This window comes from Nanorana parkeri, unplaced genomic scaffold, assembly GCF_000935625.1.
Source record: "Nanorana parkeri isolate BGI_ZX_2015 unplaced genomic scaffold, ASM93562v1 scaffold44, whole genome shotgun sequence".
NCBI classification, from domain to species: domain Eukaryota; kingdom Metazoa; phylum Chordata; class Amphibia; order Anura; family Dicroglossidae; genus Nanorana; species Nanorana parkeri.
Window position 1 is genome coordinate 1,133,755 of NW_017306312.1, and position 21,641 is coordinate 1,155,395.

The following is a 21,641-nucleotide window of genomic DNA, read 5'->3' on the forward strand; positions in this document are numbered from 1 at the left end:
ATTCCCAGTGGGGTTCTGCTCGCGCGCCAAAAAAAAAGATTACGTACATGTACGTCCACCCGCCGGGAAGCATCCGCCGTCTGCCCATAATTTTACAATGGGCAGACGGCAAGGGGTTAGGAATCAGCAGTACAATCTTTGCACGAATCATTTTAGATTTACCAATACTATGCAATATAACGACCTACCGAATCTATCCATGTGCATACAGCCAGCCATGCTCTTGAACTACATAGTAGATCTAAGGTTCACCATACACGCTATGATCATACAATCTTTGCACAATTACCTTTATACCTATCAAAACCATGAGATACTACCTGATCTATCTATCAAATCCATTTATATTCAGTCAGGCAGGCCCTGGCACGTTATTCTTGTTTTTAGAGCTAAAGGAGATTGTACAGATTGTGACCACTGTGGCAAGATTTACAGTAAAGTTGTCACATTTATTTATACAGAGCTATAAAGGTGGACAGGTGTGGAGAAGACAGGTGCTTGAGTCAAACCGGTCGGCAGCCCAGCTGTCAGCCCCGCACAGTGCACACATGGCCCGCTGGGTGAGGCACAGGAAGCAGCGTGCTCTTCCCCACCGAAGTCATCTGTCGCAATGACCTCTCACCCCGCGCAACCAGCCAATGGGACGTGCGCACGCCGTGTGCGTCGCTCCGGTAGCCCCGCCTCTTCCGTTTCTGGGACGCCGGCTGCATAACGTGCCTAGGAGACCCTGGAAGCCCCGTGCCGCTGCTCATCATTCCCGGGAGTGACACGTGACTCGGAGCGGAGGTGAGGCGGCGTGTCCCTCCTGTGTGTGTGTGTGTGCGCGGGCAAGTCGCTGTGCCCACGTGTCAGGAGTCTGCTGCCCGGCACAGCCTCAGCTGCTGCAGAACACCTTAGCGGCGACTGTCATTCATTCAATGGTGGTAATTCCATGTAGCTGTGCTGAGTGACAGCAGCTTGTTGTAGTCATTCAGCAGCAGTTCCTGAATCACATGCTGACCCCGGGCACCCAAGATGGAAGAGAATGGCATATGTCATCTTACCTGCCCATGCTATACATGAGGGCAGGGGTGGGCAACTCTGGTCCTCCAGAAGTCCCATGAGGCATTGCAAGACTGACAACACTGGGATTTGTAGTTAAAGCACAGCTGGAGGACCAGAGTTGCCCACCCCTGCATTAGGGTGATCCTACTATACTGTACAATGCCAGCCAATGGTAGGACTGATCCTGCTTCTCTGGCAGTGGTCACATGATCGTGAACGCACAGTTGGAAGAAGAGATTTCCACATGCTGATAGATCTGCTGTAATAGATCTGTTTCCTTACTCATAGATCGCCGTTCTCACCTGTCTCCGAGTGTTTTCTGAACAGAGAGCAGACTATTACTAAGAAGAACATTTCTTCTCCCAAACCACCAAATCTGTAATTTCCAGAGCAGAGAGTTAAAATTGAACTCCGGGCACAAACACTTTCATTGTCAGCAGAACTAAACCCTCCAATACTAACGTCTGTGAGCTTCCTTGCCGGTGACTACATCTCCCCGGTCTTTTCCAATTTTCAAGGTCTTCCGCCATATTTATTGCTTGGCTTGATGCATCTCCAATGCATGTGCACGAGAGTTCAATCATCCTGGCATCAACGTGTGCTGGGAATATACACTGAGCTGTGCATATGCAGCCCATTGCACATACTAAATCAGGGGTGGGCAACTCCGGCCCTCTAGCTGTGCTTTTAACTACAAATGCATTTGTCGCTGGGAGTCATGCCTGTGGCAGTGATAATCTTGCAAAGCCTCATGGGATTTGTAGTTCCACAACAGCTGCAGGGCTGGAGTTTGCCCACCCCAGTTCTAAAATGTCTTGCAAGGAGGATCCATCCATAGTATGTCTCTTCTGCAATAAAAGTTCTTTCTGCTCATAACTTAAGTTCCACTTTATATTCCTCAATGGCCACATATTAGTTAAATCCCCACACACGCTGCCTGTGTAAACCCAAATATTAGCTTGTACCAGTGACATCATCACCTGGGCAGAGCTGTGGGAGGGACCCAGCAGGTCCCACCCACTACAGGCAACCTGTAAATAAAAACTACAGGAAGAGGCGGGGACAAGACCAGTTACCCTGTACAACAAGAGGGAGCAGCAGAGACTGCTCTTTATTACAGGAAGCTCCTGCTATTGCACAGATCTGGAAGAAATACACAAAGCACACCAGGATTCAAGTAAAGCTGGCCATACACTAATATTTTCTTTGTTCAACCTGTGGGCTGAATGAAGAAAATAGTACAGATTCCTCCATCAATATGAGCATTGATCGAGGAATCTCCTGCATGGTTGCATTGTATTCTGACAGTGGCCGCAGCCTGCTTGCAGAATGCCCAAACTGAGCCAGAAGCCCATTGGTGCCGGCTCTGTTGATTCAAAGATTTTCAGACTGGCTTATTTGATCAGCTGACCGAGGGATACCGTCCGAAAGGGTGCAAACAGTGGCAACCACTGTGCCAATTTCGGCTGGTTCATCACGAACTGTCAAATTCATATAGTGTATGTATGGTCACCTTACGAATGACTCTTGTAAACTCTCAGTTTAAATCAGCTAAATACATTCTAAATGCATCATGTTCAATGTCCTAAAGTTTGTTTCCTTAAGGTCTCGTTCACACCTACGTGTATTGCATATACGCGTCTGTCGCAACTTTTTTTTACCGCGATTCGCGGTAAAAAAGTTGCACGTTTCCGAAGGCTATTTGGCTGTATCCCAATGGAAACGAGCAACAAAACGGCCCAAAGTAGTACATGTACCTTTTCAGGCGTAGGCCGTTTTGTAGCGCGTTAGGGACGGGCGGAAATACGCCAAGGTGGGAACGAGACCATTGAATACAATGGGATTTATATTTTTGAGCGTTTGGTAGAGCGTTCGTCTAGCGTAGAACGCGCTACAAAACGTTCAGGTGTGAACGAGGGCTAAAGCAGTCACGGCTTGTTTTAAAAAGTCAAGACTGGCCGAGCCATAGAAGGACCCTTGTTCTCTGTGTGGAAGCAGTGGTCTCGTTGCAGAGATCCGTCACACCCCGTGCTTAGTCAGACGTAGAGCGCTCCAATCAACAAAGCTCACACTCCCTGTTGATTAGAGAGCTCTGAAGGTGCCTATACACTGTTCAAATTTCAGACGTTTTTGGAGGGACCGGCCAAATGCGCACAGTGTGTGCCGCTGTCGGCACCCTTTCGATCAGCATTCCCTCAATCAGCTGATGGAAGGATCCAGTCGGAAAATCTTCGATCGATCACAACGAGCTGCACACTCTGGTTGCGTATTCTGCCAGGTCCCGGCGGCACTTGTCAGAATACAATGTAGACATCGGGATTCCTTGATCGACACGCTGTTACTGGGTCAATTGTTTTCGTTCAGCCCGCGGGTTGAAGGAAAACAATTGATCAGTGTATGGCCAGCCTTAAGGTGCCCATACACCTAGCGATTATCGTTCGGAAATCGAACACGATCAGGTTTTTGTATGATAATCGGCCAGTTAATGGGAAGTGAACCATCAGAATTACTGTACAACGGGCATAATTTCCTTAATTGGTCAGGCTGCAAAACATTTCGAATCGTACGGAAATCGATGGATTAGTGGCGTTTTCGTATGAAAAAAATTGCAACATGAACACAGCACATTCACAAATAAAAATCCATTCTGTCGATCGATTGAAATTCGTCCAGTTAGTATTGCTAACGAGCGACAATCCAAATCGACATTGGTCTGTGCATGATGGGGTATTCGAGCAGAAATTGATGAGAGCACGAAAGAATTCGAACGACAATCGCAAGGTGTATGGCCAGCTTTTCACTGACTCAGTCGTTGGCGTGTTGGACCTCTGCAGAGAGATCTCTGCTTCTACAAAGAGCAAGGGTCCCACTTTGCAGCATGCTGGCAGGGGACAGGCATTTCTACTCAGGCAGTGACTGCTTTCTGGAGAAAACAAAAAAATCTATGACTTTGCAGACCTTTTGTTTTGATGCGGTTTTTCATCATTCTCACACTTTTAATACCTATGGCTGCAGGTCTGGAGCGACGTGGGCGTGGCATAGGGGTGCATTCACCATCATCTTTCAAGGAAATATATAGATATAAGGCTGGGTTCACACCAGATCTGGAACATAGTGCATCGCAAATTTGCCGCTATTGGATTTTTTTTTTTTTTTACAAGCAGTATTTTTCTGGTCTGGAACGGACTGTACTGGTGGCAACAGAGGCCAGAAATAGCATAGGGATACATTGGGATGCATTTTGGATCCGCAAACAGTCTGGTCTTGAGGTGATGTAGTGTGAATGGGCCCTAATTATATAGATTTGCCTATCTTTGGTTGCAGTTGTACATTATTGAAAACTGACCACACATTTTACAGTCTGAAGTACATCTTTTGGAAAAACCTTCTTTTTTTTTCTTCTTTTTTTTATATAGAATTTTTGGATAGCGTTGGGAAGGGCTCCTCCTAACTTTCGGTTGAACCTCTGGTACAGGAAGTGAACAGAAATTCTCCCTAATGGTACACAACAAAAAATAATCTGACAGTTTTTAACCATTCCCTTCTCTACCCAAAACATCTACAAAAACGTTTTGGCTATACATGCCCTTTAAGCTGGCTGTATATATGAGGGCCTATCTGGCTATAAATGTAATAGATATTAGGTAGGACCTCAGATTACATTTTTGTATGGTGGACAAATGAATATGGAATTCACAAGCCAGTCTGTCCAGTTCAGGAGCAAGCTGCATTTTTTTTAGGAGTCAGCTACATTGACAACAATTGGAGAGAACCTCAAAAGTTGGGTGTCAGCTATAATTGTTCTGTAGAGAATAGGGCTCCTGGGATTTGTCCTGCCCTGATGTGTTTGTGTCCACATTTAGATTTGCCAACAAAAATTGAGGGTAAGGCCCTACCTAGAAAATCAAATCAAGTTTGTACAATCGGATTCTAACATGTTTTGCCAGATTTAAAGCAGAACTCAGAGTAATTTTTTTTAAAACCCTTGGTGTGGGGGCTATCCCACCGTCTAGGGTCAAAAATGATTTCCTCACCTGATCATGTGAGCCAGCTTGCTCATAGACCAGCCCCTGGAGCCTCTCTCCCCCTCTGCTGCAGCGGTCTAAGGTCTCTGAGCCATCATTTTTTTTACAGTGTATAGGTATAGGAGGTGAAGATACTGAGGGACATACCACCACGCTGCAGCGGAGGAGGAGACAGGCAGGAGGGAGCACTGTGCAGCTGCCCTATCAGAGGATCAGGTGAGTGTAACATTGTTATTTTTGATCCTGGGCAATAACAAGCATTTGACCCTTGCAGTGTGGGAGTAGCTCCACTGAAAAGGTTAATAAAATGTTTACCTGGAGTTGTTCTTAATTGAATAGCAGACTGTGGCTCCTAAATTGTGTGTGTGTGTGTCTTTTCCGGTGGATTGTTGTCCTCCTAGGTGCATGGTTGGGGCAATGGCTCGGATCTTCCCAGCTCCTGGCAACCAGTGTCCCAGGTTGCCAAGAGCTGGGTGGGGAGATGTGTATGGCCCTTAAACAGCTCCCTGTCTAGGGACCTATCTGGCTAGAAACCTGTCTGGCTAGTCAGGGAGCGGCAGGCACAGCACAAATATTGTGGAGCAGAGCGGCCATGCCCAAAGAGATGCTGTCTTAGGCTCTGCTTCTAGTGCAGATTATACATTAGAACAGGGTTAGGCAATATCGGCACTCCACCTGTAGAAAAACTACAAATGCCATCATGTCTATGCTTCAGGGAGTCATACCTGTGGCTGTCGGTCTTGCAATGCCTCATGGGGTTGGTAGTTCGACAACAGCTGGAGTGCTGAGGTTGCCAACCCCTGCGATTAGAAGCCGATAGTTTGGGAACCCCTTGGCAGCCTTTCTCCTATGTATGAATCCCTATAAAGGGGATATCCTCAGCACTACATAAAAGGCATATCATAGCAGAGGTGTTGTAGGCATCTGGCTTCTGTCTGGATCTGACCACATAGTTCTAACCACTCCTTGTTTGGCTGGGATTATACACTACGGCTTCCTGCTGCTGCAGATTAAACCAGCAGGTACAACTCATGGGATGAAGCAGAAGAATTGTTTGAAACTAAATGAGTTCTTCAACAACACTAAAATATTTTTGAAACAAAAATAAAACAATTATCAGAGCAGAACCAGTTCTAAGGTGAAATGTTTTGCCTGTTCCATTCATGACTTTGTGCAGCGCGGTAGAACATTTCTGGTAAGGATTCCGAGTTGGCAGCGTGCCACACATGATGCTGTCAGTTGGCCATATTGATGGCGTCAGCTGTCACGTTTAGAAAGTGACTTCTCAGCGTATCTGCTCCGCGGCTGCACTCTGCCCCTCTGGTATTATTAGCCTGTAGGGTGTCTGTTCCTGCAGCTTGCACTTTGGTTTGAAGAAATCATTAGATTTAAAATGAGTTTCATTTAAATGTGGATTAAGTGCTCTGGAGTGGACTTTCTGGTCTCATTTTTGATAAAAAAATTAGACCATGGCTCCGAAAAAGGTATACTTATTAATCCCATGTATTAATATCAGTTGGCTGCCTTAGAGAATAAGTTTTTTTTGGCTTACGTTTTAGATGCCTCCTAAGAAAGTAGATGATGGACCAAAGCAGCATCCTATCATTGGACGATTTGGGACCTCTCTGAAGATTGGTATAGTTGGACTACCCAATGTGGGGTGAGTAAAATCATGGTCTCAGTTATTAGGATTGAGGGGTTAGAGCAGGGCAGGTAAGCTCAGCACTCTAACTCTTGTGGAACTACAAGTCACATAATGCATTGGAAGATTCTGACAGGCACAGGCATGACTTCCAAAGGCATTATGGGATTTGTAGTTTCACCACAGCTGGAATGCCTCGGTTGCCTACCCCTGTTTTAGAGCAGTGGTGGTCAACTCTTAATGAATATGGAGCTTGAGCTGTGGCCCTTGACACCACCACACAATCATTATATGTAATTCTGCAAAAGACCATCAGAGAGTGTGGACATGCAACATAACTGGGGATGTGTAACTGTTATTCCAGATCTGTTACCAACCAGTGCTCCCACTGCTGTCTGAAGGCAGCAGAAATACAAAAGGATCACAGGTTGGCAAATACAGGGTTAGAAATTTGATTCTAGGCAGTAAATGTAGCATTTTAAGATGTTTGAAGGTTCCAAGCTCCAAAAATTTTGCTATATATGGTTTGCCACTCAAGTATGGCACCAGCCCAGTGATTGGCTGGGAATACATATTGCACATGAATGACAGGGGTGTCGGCAGAGGTCACAGATTGAATCATATCCCACCTCGATCATGTGACCATCATTTTATGTCTCAGTTCAGCATTAGCACACTGATCTTTTTAAGTAAATAGAAGGAATGGCTGTTCATTGGGATGTAGACAGGATGATGGATATGTGATGGTGAAATTATACTCGCAGCGGTCCCAGATTGGAGCACCCTCAGGTTTCTGCAGTTTCTTCCCTCAGCTCCATAATCTGTGTCTGTATTCCTTCGCATGATTGTGGTGGGTGATGACAGCAGCTTTGTGCACTGATCCTGATGTCAGAGCTTGAGGAAGTCAGGGAAGGTGTTATTAATAGTGCTGCAAGGAAGGGCTACATACAGGAGAAGGGCTTCTGGTACTGATAAGTGCTTTGTGAGCTCCTTATCATATGAAGCCTCATAAGATCTCTTTGAGGGGAATTTATCAAAACTGGAGCAGCTGTGCATGGCAACCAATCCACCTTTTATTTTCAAACCTTAACTGAACAAACTGAAGAGAGAAGCTGATTGGTTACCATAGGCAACTGCTAAAGATTCTTCTGCTCCAGTATTGATGAATTCTCCCCTTTTGTGTTTAAAATCATTACAATCTAAAGTGAACCATTCCTGAAAGAAACATGGAAGATTTCAATGCTGCCCTGCCCTGAATAAGCTAGTTGTCTGGTGGTGATGCTGATCATAAGTGATTCAAATAATTTTGCACAGGTGTGGTGTGAAGTTGCGTTGGGGTGCCTTTCAAAATAAATGATGCTGCAGCGCCCCGATGTATGTATGTTGTGGTAAAGGGCACATTACCACAACAAACATGTGAGTGGGCCCTAAGAGTTACTGACCTGGACCAGGCATGTGTATACAAGGTGCTGGAACAGGTGTGTGGACAATTCCAGCTTGCTTACTTCCTTTTAATTTCTTACTGCGCATGATGTCTACCACATGTAGCAGCTGTTTGTCCCTCCACCCCTGCAACCCCCTCTATGGTTCCTGGGCTTTCCTACTCCTCCCGGGACCACAAAAAAAGACTTCAGTATGGTGAGCAGGTTCGGAGGAGAGATCATATTCCCAACCTTCTTCTGTACAGTGGAAGCGCTCTGCTCTGAGCATGTACAGGTTTGCGGCTATTAGATGACAGCCAACTGCTGTTGTCCTCGATCAACTCGGGGTCAAGTGCAGGGGAGATATTAGGGGTCTTATAGACTCCTGATATCTCCATAAAGGGAACCTATCACTGCACAATGCTATTACAATACTAATACTGTAATGTGAAGAAAAAATTAATAAATAAAAGGGAAGTTAAAAAAATAACTGAATAAGATAAATTGAAGAAAAAAAGATGTAAAGAAGCCACACACCTGCACGGACATAAAAGTATATACACCTACAATGCATACACATATATAATACATGATGGGTAAAACCTTGCACACTGGAGTGAGAGGAATAATTCTGGGGCCGTGATATATGGCTAACTCTAAATTTGTATTTTTTACACAACACAAAATTGGAGATGCTATTGTGTTTTTGTGCGCTGGAATTAATTTTAGTGTATTTTGTGCAGAAATTACAGGTTTGAGACGTAGTTGTGCAAAAGTCATGTGGCACAAAACTTTGCCACTACCACCTTTTATGTCTACAGGACCTCTGCGTTCAGAAAATATGTTTCTGAAGGTTATAAGTAATCTTATGGCCCAAAATGTGCATCTTAGCCCTCATTCACACGACTAACAGCTGGCCCGCTGCGTGCACGGCTGCACCAGGCTGCTCCCGGGAAGGACAGGTGACACGTGTGATTTGTACGTTCAGCCGCACGCTCACCCGAACTGCACGTCCGTGTGGCTGTCCGTACTCGTACGCAGACAGGATGGATCCTGTCTGCATCCGAGCAGGGACACCTGTGCAGTTCGGGAGAGCGTATGGCACCTGCCCTTTCCAAGAGCAGCCCGATACGGCCATGCATGCAGCATGGATCTGTACGGGCCGGCTATTAGTCGTGTGAATGAGGGCTTAATGTGCATGTATGTACAAAAAGGAAAAAATTGCTCCGTCAGCAAAGGTTTTCATTCCTATATAATGATGATACAGGCATCCCAACCTGAACAAAGTAATTTCAGGGAGGGGCCCTTCTCATTTCAGGGAGGTGCCCTCTCCCTCCCTGAGGGGGAGGGGTGATTATTAATCCCATGTATTAATATCAGTTGGCTGCCTTAGAGAATAAGTTTTTTTTGGCTTACGTTTTAGATGCCTCCTAAGAAAGTAGATGATGGACCAAAGCAGCATCCTATCATTGGACGATTTGGGACCTCTCTGAAGATTGGTATAGTTGGACTACCCAATGTGGGGTGAGTAAAATCATGGTCTCAGTTATTAGGATTGAGGGGTTAGAGCAGGGCAGGTAAGCTCAGCACTCTAACTCTTGTGGAACTACAAGTCACATAATGCATTGGAAGATTCTGACAGGCACAGGCATGACTTCCAAAGGCATTATGGGATTTGTAGTTTCACCACAGCTGGAATGCCTCGGTTGCCTACCCCTGTTTTAGAGCAGTGGTGGTCAACTCTTAATGAATATGGAGCTTGAGCTGTGGCCCTTGACACCACCACACAATCATTATATGTAATTCTGCAAAAGACCATCAGAGAGTGTGGACATGCAACATAACTGGGGATGTGTAACTGTTATTCCAGATCTGTTACCAACCAGTGCTCCCACTGCTGTCTGAAGGCAGCAGAAATACAAAAGGATCACAGGTTGGCAAATACAGGGTTAGAAATTTGATTCTAGGCAGTAAATGTAGCATTTTAAGATGTTTGAAGGTTCCAAGCTCCAAAAATTTTGCTATATATGGTTTGCCACTCAAGTATGGCACCAGCCCAGTGATTGGCTGGGAATACATATTGCACATGAATGACAGGGGTGTCGGCAGAGGTCACAGATTGAATCATATCCCACCTCGATCATGTGACCATCATTTTATGTCTCAGTTCAGCATTAGCACACTGATCTTTTTAAGTAAATAGAAGGAATGGCTGTTCATTGGGATGTAGACAGGATGATGGATATGTGATGGTGAAATTATACTCGCAGCGGTCCCAGATTGGAGCACCCTCAGGTTTCTGCAGTTTCTTCCCTCAGCTCCATAATCTGTGTCTGTATTCCTTCGCATGATTGTGGTGGGTGATGACAGCAGCTTTGTGCACTGATCCTGATGTCAGAGCTTGAGGAAGTCAGGGAAGGTGTTATTAATAGTGCTGCAAGGAAGGGCTACATACAGGAGAAGGGCTTCTGGTACTGATAAGTGCTTTGTGAGCTCCTTATCATATGAAGCCTCATAAGATCTCTTTGAGGGGAATTTATCAAAACTGGAGCAGCTGTGCATGGCAACCAATCCACCTTTTATTTTCAAACCTTAACTGAACAAACTGAAGAGAGAAGCTGATTGGTTACCATAGGCAACTGCTAAAGATTCTTCTGCTCCAGTATTGATGAATTCTCCCCTTTTGTGTTTAAAATCATTACAATCTAAAGTGAACCATTCCTGAAAGAAACATGGAAGATTTCAATGCTGCCCTGCCCTGAATAAGCTAGTTGTCTGGTGGTGATGCTGATCATAAGTGATTCAAATAATTTTGCACAGGTGTGGTGTGAAGTTGCGTTGGGGTGCCTTTCAAAATAAATGATGCTGCAGCGCCCCGATGTATGTATGTTGTGGTAAAGGGCACATTACCACAACAAACATGTGAGTGGGCCCTAAGAGTTACTGACCTGGACCAGGCATGTGTATACAAGGTGCTGGAACAGGTGTGTGGACAATTCCAGCTTGCTTACTTCCTTTTAATTTCTTACTGCGCATGATGTCTACCACATGTAGCAGCTGTTTGTCCCTCCACCCCTGCAACCCCCTCTATGGTTCCTGGGCTTTCCTACTCCTCCCGGGACCACAAAAAAAGACTTCAGTATGGTGAGCAGGTTCGGAGGAGAGATCATATTCCCAACCTTCTTCTGTACAGTGGAAGCGCTCTGCTCTGAGCATGTACAGGTTTGCGGCTATTAGATGACAGCCAACTGCTGTTGTCCTCGATCAACTCGGGGTCAAGTGCAGGGGAGATATTAGGGGTCTTATAGACTCCTGATATCTCCATAAAGGGAACCTATCACTGCACAATGCTATTACAATACTAATACTGTAATGTGAAGAAAAAATTAATAAATAAAAGGGAAGTTAAAAAAATAACTGAATAAGATAAATTGAAGAAAAAAAGATGTAAAGAAGCCACACACCTGCACGGACATAAAAGTATATACACCTACAATGCATACACATATATAATACATGATGGGTAAAACCTTGCACACTGGAGTGAGAGGAATAATTCTGGGGCCGTGATATATGGCTAACTCTAAATTTGTATTTTTTACACAACACAAAATTGGAGATGCTATTGTGTTTTTGTGCGCTGGAATTAATTTTAGTGTATTTTGTGCAGAAATTACAGGTTTGAGACGTAGTTGTGCAAAAGTCATGTGGCACAAAACTTTGCCACTACCACCTTTTATGTCTACAGGACCTCTGCGTTCAGAAAATATGTTTCTGAAGGTTATAAGTAATCTTATGGCCCAAAATGTGCATCTTAGCCCTCATTCACACGACTAACAGCTGGCCCGCTGCGTGCACGGCTGCACCAGGCTGCTCCCGGGAAGGACAGGTGACACGTGTGATTTGTACGTTCAGCCGCACGCTCACCCGAACTGCACGTCCGTGTGGCTGTCCGTACTCGTACGCAGACAGGATGGATCCTGTCTGCATCCGAGCAGGGACACCTGTGCAGTTCGGGAGAGCGTATGGCACCTGCCCTTTCCAAGAGCAGCCCGATACGGCCATGCATGCAGCATGGATCTGTACGGGCCGGCTATTAGTCGTGTGAATGAGGGCTTAATGTGCATGTATGTACAAAAAGGAAAAAATTGCTCCGTCAGCAAAGGTTTTCATTCCTATATAATGATGATACAGGCATCCCAACCTGAACAAAGTAATTTCAGGGAGGGGCCCTTCTCATTTCAGGGAGGTGCCCTCTCCCTCCCTGAGGGGGAGGGGTGAGGGAGAGAGCACCACCCTGAAATGAGAAGGGCCCCTCCCTGAAATTACTTTGTTCAGGTTGGGATGCCTGTATCATCATTATATAGGAAAGAAGCTAATGCTTCCCTTGCTATCTGCTGTTTTTTTTCTTTTTTCTTCTTTATAAAGACACCTGCTGCCATCAGAATAATAATAATAAAAAAAACAACGGACAGCATAGGAATGGATCGCTAGATTGCTATTGGCTATTTCAATTTGCAATAGCAAGCTGGCTATTGCACCTGCCTACTGCTGCTGTCAATCAGCAGAGGAGGACATGATGGAGAACTTCAGGTCCACCTCTGCTGATTGGCAGCAGCAGCAGTGGGTGGGGGTAATAGCCAGTCTGCTATTGGCTATTGCAAATTGAAATAGCCAATAGAAGCGTAGATTTTAATTCCTATGCTGTTTTTTTTCCCCTCTGACTGACGGCAGGCGGCAGCCCCGATGTCAAAATAGTAGGGACAGGTTTACTCCCAGAACGTCCGGGAGAGTTGAGATGTCTGATAATAGTAATGTATGTAAAATCCTCCCATGTCTGTTGGGTCATGTTGGACTGTAAACAGACTGGTAACTTTTCATTGAGTGCAGCAAATATGGCATAGCAGTGTTTACTTTGAATATCCAATCATGTGCAAAGAAAATTACAAAACAGTATTTATTCTTGCAGGTGATTGGATGATTAAGTGAACACAGTTTTACTTATGCAATGAACTCATTAAAGATTCACTTTGCTAAGTAAACAGTTTCTATACCTTTTTAGTAGGGATGCACCGATACTAGTATCAGTATCGGTGCCGATACCGAGTATTTGGGTGAGTACTTGTACTCGCCCAAATGCTCCGATACCTGCCCTGATACCGAAAATTCCGTTCAGAGGAAGATTTCCTCTGACCGGCGGTGTCGTAAGGGGCCATCGAGCCGGCTTCCCGGCCAATCAGGAAGCTGGTAGGCAGGTCATTACTTGCCACCTTGCTTCCTGATTGGCCGTGAAGCCGGCTCGATGCTGATTGGTTATGAAGCCGGTTTCCCGGCTAAGCTCAATCAAGCAAGTTAGACAACATACAACCAGCTTCTCGGGCAATCGGATTGCTTGGGAAGCTGGCTCCATGGCAGCGGAAGCACCGGTATCGGTACTCGGTATCGATGAGTACTGAAAGAAAAGTCTCGGTACTCGATACCGAAAAAACAGTATCGGTGCATCCCTACCTTTTAGGTAATCAATTTTTGCGATGGGTCCACTTTAACCAGTTCCATCTTTTGGACCATGGTATGGTTTTATTCATGGCTATTGTTGATATATCTTGATGAGGCGTTTGGTTACACTTTTAGGCCTCATGCACACACAATGCAAGAGCAAAATGGTACATTGCGTATATGCGCGTATGCGTGCACTATATGCAATCCCAGAATGCACCCCCACGTAATAGAAATTTTAATGAACTGTACGTGCGTATACGTGCACAAACACGTGTATATGCGCGTAAAATATGCAGAAATACGTTGCCCGGACGCATCTCGGGTCCATTCTGCTTTTGCGTATCTTTACGCATCGCAAATATACGGCTCCATACGCAGCTATGTGTATGGAGCCATTTATTTGCATATGGGACAATACGCGCATATACGCAGTATATTGTACGGCAGTGTGTATGAGGCCTTATGTGTAGCCCACTCCAGCCTCTGATTGTCTCTCTCTTAAAATATTGAACTTTTTGCAGCTGTGGTAATTGCAGCATTGGCATAGTTCTGGGCACCCAGCCAAGTGCAATGTTGATGATTTTGCATGACATTGTCTTTCAGCCATTACAGATAAAATTGTATGACAGTGAATCACAAAATGCATATGTGTCAATTTTCATCCATATAAGTAGCTTGTCTTCATTGAAATGAGGCATATACTCCGGTATTTTTCTGATTTATTTTTAGGCCTACAACTTACTGTGCACGCTTATTAACTGTAAGCTGTAGATAAAATATTTATTAACACGGGTTCCCTGAGACCTGATTGTTATTTCAAGGGCTATTCCATATCAAAAATGTTGAGAAAAGCTGGTGTGAACAGGTCCCAAATGCGGTTGCTATCTCATGCACAATCCTCATATGTTAAAAAAAAAAAAAAGTGGTCACCCATTACAAGAAACTGGTGGACTCCACTGCCAGGTTCAGTAGGTATTTGTGAGACTTGGCAGGGGCACTAAAGCTCTGTTTTTTTCCGCTCAACCTATGGGCTGAATAAAAAAATAGAGCAGATTCCTCCATCAACGCTGCAAGCGCTTTGATCAAGGAATCCCTGCTGTTTCACCCACCGGCCCGAACAGAGGTGGCAGCTTATTGGCTGCCGGCTCTGTTTGAAGATTTTCCAACTAACTCTTTCAATCAGCTGATTGTGGGATGCCGGCTGAGAGGTTCGTAAAGAACTGGCTGAAATTCGCATAGCATATGGCCACCTTCAGGGCTTGTTCACACAGTGCGTTCCAGAGTGGTCAGCTGCTGGAACGCACAGTATCGCCTTCCAGTCCGCACCAGAACGCACCCACTGGACCAGAACATTAGTGCCTGCGTTCTGGTCCAGTGGGATCTAAAAAACAATAGTGCTGATGTGCCACCCGTTCTGGTGCGGGCGATTGAACTGCGGGCGGGGGGCATGGCTGCGGTGCTATTGACCTCAATGCACCGCCACACCCCCTCCAACCCCTCAACACAGTAAACCGGCCGGGATGTGATACAGTGCGTTCCAGCAGCTGACAGCTCTGGAACGCACTGCTTATGGTGTGAACAAGCCCTCATGGTAAGCTGTAAGCACACATGCATTAACAATTAGGTGCTGCAGTAAAAAAATTTTACAACTGAGCCCATAGGTCTATATTAACCCCTTTATGACCAGAGTTTATAAAAGCCTAGGTTGCCAGACCAACCTTGAACCTTTTAGGGTGCTTGGATAAACTTGCTTGACAACAACTCTATGAATAATGTATTTACCGGTCTAATTTTTCATTCGAGGGCATTCAAGACTTTTATTTGGTGCACAATTTTAATTAACATCCTGCATGTTTTTTTTGCACTGACAAATGGAATTATGGGGAAAAGAGATTTTGTAGGCATGGCATCTGCCAAAAAAGGGTTATTTTGTTCAGCCAATTTTCTAATGCAGAAGCCCATGCCATGTGCAATGCAGCTGTGATTGGTTGGACGTTGAAGGAACATAATCTGTGTTCTTTCACCCAATCGACATTCTTCAAATGATAGAATATCAACTGTACACAGTACCTCATTCGATTTAAATACTGTCCCTGCCTCAACCAGCCAGTTTGATGATGTACACTGGCGAGTACAAAGATTGAGATACCATTTGAAAAATAATTTAAAGTGACACTGACACTGAAGTTAAATCTTAAAAATGCATTCAAGTACCTTTAAGGAGAACTATGAGATGAGTGATTTCCACTCATCTCATAGTTCTAGCCGACCTGTGACAATGAGACTGTCGCAGGTCGGCTCAGTAGATCGGGAGGTGAGCGAACACATACCGGGTTCGCTCACCTCTCGATCCTGTCACGGCTGGATTCCCCTCTCCATGCTCCGATCTGCCAGCGCTGACTGGCGGAAAGGACGGGGAGGGGGCGGGTACAGCTGGCTCTGCCTCTAGATAGCAGCTAGGCGGATCCTGGCGTCCAGGTCGGGATCCGCTCCGGCTGCGGCGTCTCAGTATACCGCGAGCTGTAGCTCGCAGTATACTGAGCTTAGGGTAACGGGAGGACGCTAGTTTGTGTCCTCCCGTTACCCTAAGGAGAACTATGGGGAAAAACACTGACCCCCATAGTTCTCCTTTAACTATGAACAATACTGTCCTTTATCACTCGGCTGTAGATCCTCAAATCATCTCTGAATTGGTGCTGACACTGTCCTTCCTTCTGGAGGGTGCTACTTTTGTTTCCCATGATCCCTGTGTGTCTTGTAAAGTAGCCACCACTCCAAGATCACTCCCATTAAGGACTACAATCGCAATACAAATTAGTAAACTAAAAATTAGATTGTAGTCCATCACGGGAGTGAGCTTGGAGTAGTGACTACTTTACAACACACACAGGGACCATGGGGAACAAAAGTAGTCACCTTCCAGAAGAAAGGACAGTGTCAGCACCAATTCAGAGATTTGAGGATCTAAAGCAGAGTGACGCACAAATAGGATACATTTTTGTTAGTAGGGTACTTGATTGCATTTTTAAGATTTAACTCCTGAGGTTAGTGTCAGGTTAAGATTTTTTTTTAAAAGGTATACATAGCGGGATTAAATGGTATTTTATATTTGTCTTAATTGGAGGTTGTCTTCTATTCTAGATGTAGAGTAATTCAAATCCCTTTGTTGTTGATAAAAACAAAATGTAATCTGAAATTTCCCTCCATGTACTATATGACCACAGTTAATATTCTCAATCACGGTGTGAATGGTGATCCACAGCAGTGATTCTCAACTTGTGTAACCTCAGGACCCACATTTGTCCTTGGTCATTAAGTCGCGACCCCAGACGCACTGCAGTGGAATGCATGGCATTGCAGTACCAGACGTTCTGGTGCAGGCGATCAGACTGTGGGTGGGAGGTGCGTTTGGAGTGTCATTCAAATTAATGGCAACACAACACACCTTCCATACCAGAATGCACAGTAGGTGTGATTGCGTAGTATAGTGCATTAATCGCATGAGACTTTGGGATTAACGCACTGTACTAGTGTGAACTGACCCTCAAAAACACTGACTGACACACACACAATCACAGCAAAAAAAATTATAATTCCTGATCGCCTATATGTGAAACACCCGGTAACGGGTGTGTGCAACGGTCGTGTCTTTTCAAATGGGGGCACGCGTGAGCAGAAAAAAATTGCCGTCTGGAGACGGCAACCCGCAGATGTAGCAGTGCCGTCCGTCCGTTTTTTTACTACGGGCGGACGGCAAGAGGTTAAAGATCCACCCAGTCTCCCTACCTTATGAGAACTGGAGTGGCTCCTCAGCTTGGGGTCCAGTGTGGACTGCAGTGCTGTGACAGAGCTCCTTCCATATTTGCATTGTTTGTACAGCTCCCTTGCACCCCCCATAGAGGTGCTGGGAGCAAGAATGTGACGTCAGTCCAGTCACCTCTACAGGGCACATATGGGAGCTGTAAGCAATGCACGTATAGATGGATCTCCCTTTTGACCATACTTCCAGCCCACCTCAAGCTGACACGCAGAGCCGGGCAGCATATATTGAATGGCTGCTTGAACGAAAACTGACGGTGCTGCTCTAGGGGGAGGCTGAAGAGTCTCATCTAAAAAAGTGGAAGGCATGTGGCGACCCACTGAACATGGGGTCGCAACCCACTTTTGGGTCACGACCCACCAGTTGAGAACCAAAGATCTACAGTATGTTGCAGTTGTAATCTAGGACCTCACACCTTTTCTTTAAGGTGTATGCGTATAAAAACTAAAAATGCATTTTTTTCAACCTCTTGTGTTCTGTGTTGTATCTACATTCAAAGGAACCACAAATGTTTTTTTTCTGTTGAAAAGGAAAGTGATCTCGTGTCTAGGTGCATTGGGGCATTGAGTGTCTTTGTGAATGTCATAAAGAAACTGTGTTGTGTTGGAGAATGTAGATACCCAAATATGTGATGCTTATATACACGCCTGTTGAGAGGGTGAGTTGCACACTGCCCAGGTATCTTTAGGCCCCGTTCACACTTCACATACCCCGGCGGCACGTGTGACCATGCATCGCGTTTATGTGCATTTGCATGTCAGCCCATCATTTCAATAGGCTGCCACATGCATGAGAAAGGCGGCAAAGAAGCTCATGCAGCATGTTCAGCTGTGAGCATTGTGTGTTTTTATGACCACGCGTTTGTAGGTGATCAATGCTTGTTTTACCAGCCGCGTTTGGGATGCTGTTAACAAGTATGGCACTGTAAGTGCGTTGCTCGTTTTTGATGTGGTGCATGAACGCAGAGCCTTACATATCTTTCAACTTGCAGCCAAATAGCTTTTTACCTACTAAAATTGCTTCTTCTGTTAGGAGGGACCATGAGGGGTTTGTGATAGCTCTGTCTGTACTGTGCTGGCTGGTTTTCACTAAAATTTGTAAAGAAGAGTTGAACATTTACTTTCCTAAGAAAGGGTTAAAGGATTACAACCCCGGCTTCTGCATTGTATGTTAATGAGAGAAACACATTCCTATCCTAAGTCTTTTCTAAAGGACAGATCACTGTAGAGGTGCTAAAAAAAACTTGGATTTAGTCAGTTTGCCTGCTGCAACAAAACATCTAAAAGGGTAATTAAAAAAATATATTTTTGGTATGCTGTGTGACTAGTGTGACTAGGAACACATTAAAAACATATAGAGGGGTTTTCTCAAATTTGACTGAAAAAGTGGAAATACAGTTTAAAGTAGTATTAAGGTCTTGGCGTTTTTTACCTTAATGACTTCCCTGCATTAGGGTAAAAACTGCCCAGGACCTTTTTTTTTTTACTGCAGTCCCCCCCACATTTACCTCTCAGCTGCTCTCCTCCCCCCAGCCGGTCCCGAAGTGATCCTCCGTACCCCAAACTTCCTTGTTGCAGAGGAGCCATAGGCTCAATCTGCCATCAATCAAAGGAAGGGGCGTGGCCTGCCACAGGGCTGTGTGTTGGAGGCTCTGACATGAAGAAATTAAGCTCTGCCTCTACTAAGATGGCCGCCTCCACACATAGACACAGTTCAGAACAAGGCATGGTAGTCAGTAATGGGGAAAGATTCTTTGCAGGGCGACAACAGGCAATACGGGTGACTGGTCCTTTGGCCTTTATATTTTTGGCCACAGCTTCCAGAGTTCAGTTCTTCTTTAATGTAGCTTTCCATTCAGTCATGTGTTAGTGCTCCGAATTACAGAAAACGTAGCCAGTGCTTTTAATTAGGGATTTTTTATGGTTATTGGGAGTGCTGTAATTTTACAGTTCACAGGACATATATTTATGCTTCTTTTTCTAGGGGATGAAGGAAATTGCTGTTTGATAGTAATTGGCTTTAATATAAACTCGTGCCGAAAAGTTGTCCCTGCAACCTCATAAAATGAATTCCTCACTCATTATTTTAACAGGAAATCAACTTTCTTTAATGTGTTGACTAAAAGCCAGGCTGCCGCCGAGAACTTTCCATTTTGCACCATTAATCCAAATGAGAGCCGAGTGCCCATCCCTGATGACAGATTTGAGTACCTGTGTCAACAGCACAAGCCGGTGAGGTATGAATTTTAGCCTATTTTGGAAGGATACCATTGTATATAGTTTAAAGAGAACCTCTCATGGCTGGAATAGGGGAAACATTTTAAGGAAGAACTCCAGGAAAAATATTCTTAATCCTTGCATTGGGGCTAACCATGCACTGCAAGGGTTAAGTACTTGTTTTCATCTAGGTGCAAAAATAGAAAAAAGTTATATTCACTCGAACCTCGCAGCTGGTGCTTTATCCAGCCTGTCTCCCCCTCCACTCCAGTGGTCTAAGTTCCCGTGAGTCATCATGTCCAATACACTGTCTATAGAACATGAGGACACTGACGGACATACCATCAATGGATTGGTGGAGGACACAGACTGGAGGGAGAGCTCTAACAGTCGGCCTTCTGCAAGGTTCAGGTGAGTATAACTTTATTTTCGCACCTGGGCCAAAATAAGCACTTAAGCCTTGCAGTGCAGGGGGAGCCCCACTGCAAGGGTTAATATATATATATGTATATATATATGTATATATATATATATTTTTCTTGGAGTTCTTCTTTATTTGTGCAGCATTGCTTATGAAAAATGTATTTTTGCCCCCTTATTTATCTTTATGTCATTGTGTCTGACTTTTCAGCCTGAGGATCGCTGTCAGGACCTGGGAGATAGTGAGGTTAGACGGTGGTCCTCTGAGCAAAACATTTGAAAAATTATAACTAAATATAAGTAAACATTCTCTCCCTCCTACTCATGTGGCCCAAGTATTTATGCTTAGGCTGTCAGATTGTACTTGCAACCCTGACCATCCCTTGATGTCTGTGACCATCTTTAGACTGGATTCACATGGGAAGTAAAGGGCAGCTGTCAATGACCTCTAAACAACAGGCCTGTTGTAGTTTACTGTCATTTGGCTTTGTACACATGAAAGCAGTGCAGTTGCCTGACTGTTATGTGCACTGTTTGGGTCAGGACTGTCTATTAATTATCCACAACGCCCATCACAAAATGCAACGTTAAAATTGGGGGCGCCAGATACTCGTTTTACATTCAGTGATGGGAGGATCGGGTGTTTAAGCCGAGGCTAGGCAGAGGAGAGGCCAAGGGATATTGTGAAATTTTGCAGAGCTAGGTTTCTGGCTGGTCACCTATAGAACTTAACTTATAATTTAATTTAACCAAAAACACAACACACTTTTTGACCTGTTCTTTTTATTTTGTATGTTTTATAGTCTATACATAGGTTGGTCTTGCTTGCACAGAATACAGCAGCATAATACAATCTGTAAGATCCGTTTCATAGCAATATTGAACCTCTTGTGTGAAATAATTGAAGGAAGGCAAATTTTAGAATGGGTGCCCATAGGAATCAGCCTTCTTTAAATACACTATATTGCCAAACATATTGGGACATCCCTCCAAATCATTGGATTCAGGTGTTCCAGTCACCTCCATGACCACAGGTATATAAAATCAAGCACCTAGGCATGCAGACTGCTTCTACAAACATTTGTGAAAGAATGGGTCGCTCTCAGGAGCTCAGTGAATTCAAGCGTGGTACCGTGATAGGTTGTCACCTGTGCAATAAGTCCACCCGTGAAATTTCCTTGCTTCTAAATATTTCACGGTCACCTGTTAGTGGTATTATAATAAAGTGGAAGCAACGGGGAACAACAGCAACTCAGCCACAAAGTGGTAGGCCACATAAATGATGAGCCACAGTGCGCAGGAGTCACCAACTGTCTGCAGAGCCAATAGCTATAGAACTCCAAACTTCACGTGGCCTTCAGATTGGCACAACAACAGTGCGTAGGCAGCTTCATGGAATGGGTTTCCGTGGCCGAGCCGCAGCATCCAAGCCTTTCAATCACCAAGTGCAAAGTGTTGGATGCAGTGGTGTAAAGCACGCCACTACTGGACTCTAGAGAAGTGGAGACGTGTTCTCTGGAGTGACGAATCACGTTTCTCTGTCTGGCAATCCGA

The 21,641-nt window shown here is 44.8% G+C and overlaps 1 long non-coding RNA gene across 1 annotated transcript; it reads left to right on the top strand.

Moving 5' to 3' along the window:
• Nucleotides 1–655: 655 nt before the first annotated feature.
• Nucleotides 656–19,645, top strand: LOC108800322. The gene is made up of 3 exons (XR_001942092.1): nucleotides 656–786; nucleotides 6,629–6,729; nucleotides 19,544–19,645. It is a non-coding gene; the product is annotated as an uncharacterized LOC108800322 (long non-coding RNA).
• Nucleotides 19,646–21,641: the final 1,996 nt, after the last annotated feature.